Source organism: Sus scrofa, chromosome 4 (assembly GCF_000003025.6).
Source record: "Sus scrofa isolate TJ Tabasco breed Duroc chromosome 4, Sscrofa11.1, whole genome shotgun sequence".
Classification (NCBI taxonomy): domain Eukaryota; kingdom Metazoa; phylum Chordata; class Mammalia; order Artiodactyla; family Suidae; genus Sus; species Sus scrofa.
In genome coordinates this window covers 81,535,320-81,542,203 of record NC_010446.5, presented here as the reverse complement: position 1 = coordinate 81,542,203, position 6,884 = coordinate 81,535,320, and positions in this window count along the sequence as shown.

Here is a 6,884-nt window from a genome sequence, read left to right as displayed (position 1 = left end):
CTTCTCCTAGCTTCATCCCAGCTTCTTGTATATCAGATCTTTCTGTTAGTCTTGTTCCTTTCTCTGGAGATAACCCATCATAGATGCAGTCTTTTTCCATTTTCATTTATGTGTACATATTTTTACTTTACTTCTTTTTTTTTTTTTTTTTTTGGCTACACCTGCCCTGCAATAGTTCTAGGGATCAAACCTGTACCACAGCAGTGATCTGAGTCATAGTAGTGATAACACCAGATCCTTAACCACTAGGCCACTAGGGAACTCCACCTTACTCCTGTTTGTAAAAGATCATTGTTATGGGTACACAATTCTTGTTAGTTATTTTCTCTAAGTAATTTGAAGAGTTCATAACATTGTCTCCTGGCCTCCACTGTTGCTCTTGAGAAACTGGCTGTCAGCTGTATTCTTTTGTAGATCATCTTTTCCTTCTGGTTGCTTTCACAATCTTCTCTTTGTCCTAAGATAGTTGTAATTTAACTACTATGTGTCTAGGTGAGTACTACTTTTCTTTTTTCTTTTCTTTTTTTAGCCATCTTGCTTGAGATACATGGTGATTCCTGTATTTGTGGATTCTTGCTTTAATCAGTTCTACAAAATTCTCTACATATTACAGCATATTGCCTTACCTCCATTCTACCCACTCATTCCTTTTGAGGCTATGATGTAAAATATTCTCATTTCACTCCCTCCCCAACATATCTTAACTTCTTTTTACATCTTTAAGGGACTGTCTCTTTACTGCATGATAGATACTTCCTTCAGTTTTATTTTCCACTTCATTATTTCTCCATTCAGCTAGGACTAATCTTCTGTTTAACCTAGTTATTGAGCTTTCAAAGTGTTTTTAGTTTGGAATTTACTGAACATACAGAAAACAACATAAAACTTAAATGTATAGTATGATGAAAAATTATATTGCAAGCACACATGTATCATCTTCAAAGCCAAGAAACAGAACAGAACAAGTACCCCAGAAAGCTGCGTGCCCTTTCTTAATCATACCTCTTCCCATTCCTCAGCAGTTAATACTTGCTAGACTTTTATAGCCATCATTTCTTTGTTTTATACTATTTAAACTCACTTACTATATGGATTTAATCAGTATAGTTTCTTTTGAAAAATGGAATTGTATTGATATATTCTTTTGTGTTTTCTTTTGCTCAAAATTATAAGATTCATTGAAATTGTTCCTTGTAGCCCTGGTTTATTCCTTTTCATTCTTGCATAGTCACATTTATATAAGAGTGAAATTGCCAGGTCATAGAGTATGCATATCTTTGACTTTAAAGAACAATGTGGAGTTCCCATTGTGGCACAGTGGAAACGAATCCAAAGGTTGTGAGTTTGATCCCTGGCCTCGCTCAGTGGGTTAAGGATCCAGCGTTGCTGTAAGCTGTGCTGTAGGTCACAGATGGCAGCTTGGATCTGGCATTGTTGTGGCTCTGGCATAGGCTGGAGGCTACAGCTCCTTTTCATCCCCTAACCTGGGAACCTCCATATGCTGCAGGTGTGGCCTTAAAAAGACAAAAAGACAAAAAAAAAAAAAAAAAAACAGTGCCAGAATGGGGCATTTCAATGGGGTTGTGCCAACTTACATGCCACCAGCGATTGATGAGACATTACCATTGACTACTAATTTCAGCATTCTATTTTAATTTCTTTAAGTTACTCTTAATTTTTGTTAGTCTCTTTTTATTTGCTCAATTTTGTGATTTCATCTTTTGTATTTAAAGTTTTATGGGTATCCTTTTATACTCTGTATCTAACCATTCCAAAACCTAAATCCTTGGGACTCTATGGATTTGTTGTTGTTTCTGCTATTATTTGTGGTTACTTTGTGGTTTTATATCTCTGGTGATTTTTAAAATAACACATTTAATGCACTATTAATTATAACTTAATTTCTAATAGTATTTTATATATTTATTTGATCCAATACTAAGTATTTTATATCTTTATCAAGAGTAATCTGCAATGTTTTATTATCTACTTATATTCTGTTGTGGTTTCTTGAAAGGTGTAAGAGAAAAATCATGCATATGGAATTAGATTTGACAAATATTGAGTAACAATCACTCTTTATGCTCTTTTATAGTTCCCAAATTTCCTACCGTAAACACATAATACTCTTAAAACCATGAAATAATGTTAAAATAACCATGAAACCAGAATATTTTCCAACCACAAATAAACTAAATTAGTAAAGTTTTATCATACATTATGAAGTAGGATTTTAGGTCACTTCTTAGGAGGCTATTTATTGAAGATTAGATATCTTTTTCTCTGTGACTTTCTATTCCATACTGTGCATAACTCATCTCATTGAAGGGGCTTAAAAGTAAATGCTTTCTCTAGAGATAATTTTTAAAATACTTTCTTAAAAATTCTACTATAAGCCAGGTGTTTACTCATTTGGGACCACTTTAGCTCCCATCTAGATCCCTGGATTAATGCTGCAGTCCTTTCTATTAGATACAGCAGGTCTTTTTTTATTAAAGTGAATATGGAGGAATGACTTTGGTTAAGTATGAAATGGTTTATACCTAAGGAAAGGAGACCAAAAATACAAAGAAAAAAAACAGGGTAAGGAAAAGAGAATCAAAAAACTATAACTGGGGGAGTTCCCAGCGTGGCACAGTGAAAACAAATCCGACTAGGAACCATGAGGTTGCAGGTTGGATCCCTGGCCTTGCTCAGTGGGTCAAGGATCCGGCGTTGCCATGAGCTGTGGTGTGGGTCGCAGACATGGCTCGGATCTGGTGTTGCTGTGGCTCTGGCATAGGCCCACAGCTGTGGCTCTGATTAGACCCCTGGCCTGAGAACCTCCACATGCCACGGGAGCAGCTCTAAAAAGCAAAAAAAAAAACAAAAAAACAAAACAAAACAAAAAAACACTGTAACTGGGATTTAATTACAAGAGCTGGAGATAAAAGACAGATATTTAAGCCAAATTAGATAACTTCTCATTAAGGACACATTCTGTGTCCTACAATTTTAGTCAAACACAAGACACAGACAAGAATTTACAGGTAGTTATTTCTGTCCAAGTGCTGGATCTATAAGTATTGTTTTAGAGCTCAAGGTTGACTTTTGTCAACACTTCCAGAACATGGCAGGTAAGTCTTCCAGAAGTTTTGGCATCCTGCAGTTTGCTATTAGAAAAAAAGAGTTGTGGTGGTGGTTGTATGGGTAAAAGATGGAACTATGTAAAACAGATGAATACGTTTATGAGTTTTCAGTGTTGAAGTATTAGATAGTTTTTGCTAGCATTTCAGCATTTGGGACAGGAAGTTAAATTTTCTTAGCTGTGATTCCTCTTGCATTTTCTAGCGGGTAAATTTTTTTTTTTTTAATTTGCTTTTTAGGGCTACATGCACAGCATATGGAGGTTCCCCGGCTAGGGGTCTAATCAGAGCTGCAGCACTGGCCTACTGCACAGACGCAGCAACGCGGGATCCGAACCACATCTGCGACTTGCACCACAGCTCGGCAACTCCAGATCCTTAACCCACTGAGAGAGGCCAGGGATGGACCCCACAACCTCATGGTTCCTAGTCGGGTTTGTTTCCACTGTGCCATGATGGGAACTCCTGATTCACTTATTTTAAGAGAGAATTTGGTAATAGGAAAACATTTCAGAGAAAGATTTGTAGTGGGCTATACTGATTACCAAACACATGTTAAACATCATGTTGTCAGACACTGTACAAATGAATCTATCTACAAAACAGAAACAGACTGTTCAGATATAATGGACAGACTCGTGGTTGCCAAAGGAGATGGGAGGGAGTGGGATGGACTGGAAGTTTGGGGTTACTAGATGCAAACTAATATCTTTAGGATGGATAAGCAATGAGGCTTCCCCTGTCATGCAGTGGTGGGATGGAGAACTACTTCCCAGAGTCTGAAAACCTGGGGTGGGTTGCAGCCCTCTGGAGACACATGTACCCACATGTTCATTGCAGCGCTATTCACAATAGCCAGGACTTGGAAACAACCCAAATGTCCATCGACAGATGATTGGATTCGGAAGATGTGGTATATAAACACAATGGAATACTACTCAGCCATAAAAAAGAATGACATAATGCCATTTGCAGCAACATGGATGGAACTAGAGACTCTCATACTGGGTGAAATGAGCCAGAAAGACAAAGACAAATACCATATGATATCACTTATAACTGGAATCTAATATCCAGCACAAATGAACATCTCCTCAGAAAAGAAAATCATGGACTTGGAGAAAAGACTTGTGGCTGCCTGATGGGAGGGAGTGGGAGGGATTGGGAGCTTGGGCTTATCAGACACAACCTAGAATAGATTTACAAGGAGATCCTGCTGAATAGCATTGAGAACTTTGTCTAGATACTCATGTTGCAACAGAACAAAGGGTAGGGGAAAAAAATGTAATTGTAATGTATACATATAAGGATAACTTGATCCCCTTGCTGTACTGAGGGAAAATTAAAAAAAAAAAACATGTTAAACAAATATAAGGTATTAATTATGAGGACACCTTAAGTAAAACAAATAGACATCCAATTTCTATCATTCGAGCACACTGCCTTGAATAAAATGTCCAGTGGACTAGAGATCAGTGATAAGCATTTTAATCTTAATGTTTTATATTGATGTACTTTTTAAAAAATGCATTTAGCTATTGTACTGGCAGGTAGCTATGTTGAGTCCATTATACACCATTTTTATAATTCAATATTCCTAGGGCACAAACACATTATAAGATGTGTTTTACAACAAAAGGTAAAAATAAGGCATGGTCCCTGCTCAGAAGTCTTAGAGTCTGAAAGGTGTTAAGATGCAGGGGATATAACTATAGGGACGAAAACCTTTCTCTTTTAAGGTTTTACATGAAAAATTTCCAAGTCTTTGTTGATAATCAATGAAACGCCTTAAAGAAGCAGGTTTTAGAATGGAAATTAAAGGGAAGATACACATTTGGATACCATGAGAAAAGACTGATTTGGTTACTGGGATATAAGGAACAAGTGATTCTCAGCTGATGGCAAGAAGATGCTTCCCTGGGTTTCAGAGTATTTGGAGCTGGAACAAAAAGGCTATGAATTTTCAAAACAAGAGGGTACCTTCTGTCCTTGATTCAAGTTCATTTTGTTTAAAAAAATTCAGTTAACATGGGACATAATGTAGGTCTTTTCAGTTTCTAAGTGGGAGAATGCTTTGAAAAGGTAAGACGTGGAATTCCCTTCATGGCTCAGCAGTAATGAACTCAACTAGTATCCATGAGGACTCAGGTTCCATCCCTGACCTCACTCAGTGGGTTAAGGATCTGGTGTTGCCCTGAGCTGTGGTGCAGGTCGCAGACGCAGCTCGGATCCCGTGTTGCTGTGGCTGTGGTGTAGGCCAGCGACTATAGCTCTGATTTGACCCCTAGCCTGGGAACCTCCATATGTCATGGATGTGGCCCTAAAAAGACAAAGAAAAAAAAAAAAAAAGAATGGTAAGAGGTACCAAGATGAAGACCAAGAAAAATAAATAGTGCAAGGTGATGCTACAAAAAAAATGGGAAAACAACAGAAGGGGAAAGAGTTGAAGGTAAAGATTACAAAGCCATGGAAGAATTAGCAGAATGACTAAAGTTTACTTAGAAAGGTCAGGTAAAAGGAAGGCATACTCTAAAATTTGTCCTAGGAGAAACTGCTAAGAGATTTAAAGCTCCTACTTCAGCAAATATAAATTAAAAATAATTCTGGAAAATGTACTGTAAAATATTTATTTAATAAAAATAATTTTATAATCTATACAGAATTGAATAAAAAGTACAAATTATTTTTCCTTCTTTGCAAAATTGCATACAACTTGCAAATTGGGTTTAGCATTCTACAAATAGGGCCACACACCAAGATATGAACTTATTACTGTCTTATATAAGGTCTCTGATTGTGTACCACAAACTTTGAATTACATTCCAGGGAAATATTTAGTAATATGAACAATTTGTACCACAGTTTATTAAAAAATTAAATAAAATTCCTCAAACACCATTTTTCTACTTGTTTCCAAGTAAAAAATTTTCTATACAGCAAAATAAAACAAAATATAGAGTCTGTTTTTTTTATGACATCACTTCCCCTTCCCTTCTTAGCTAGTGTTCTTTTCCTTTCCCTTATTCAGAAAGGAAGGTCAGTGGAAAATGACTTATTCTTATCCTCATTCATCTGCATCTAAAATTCCTGCTTATTACATCAAATGAATATGTCAGTTTTGGAATCTTGACATGATCATTTAGTGTTTACCTATGTCATTCTAAAAAAGTTAACGTAGGAGTTCCCACTGTGGCACACTGGGTTAAGAATCCAACTGCAGTGGCTTGGGTTGCTGTGAAGGCATAGGTCGCTGCTCTTGTTTGGATTCAATCCCTGGCCTGGGAAATTCCATATGTTGTGGGTGCAGCCATGGGAAAAAAAAAAAAAAAAAAAAGGTTAACCTATATTTTTTTAAAGACAAGGCAACAAAGTTGGCTTTAAAATAGTTTTCATGTCTCACATACACCAGCAGCCACTTGATAGACTGATTTCCTGATTAAACGTATGCAGAATAACATTTTTTTTTCAAGTAACTTGGAAATGGAATCACAACTCTTATTTTAAGCAAATATTCAGGATGACCCACCTTTAGAAATGAAGGCAGATTTAATGTACAAGATGCAGGAACCCAGTCTATCCTAGTTCCTGTCCCATTAAAATAATTAAAAAGAGGCTCAGTTTGTGAAAAAGATCTTGGAATAATCCAACTCTTAATGACATCTTCATCTTGGATAAGAAAGACAAATATAAAATGGAGGTGAAGTTTTTTTTTTTTTATTTTTTTTCATGTTATTTTGGAAATAAAAGGGAATACAAATA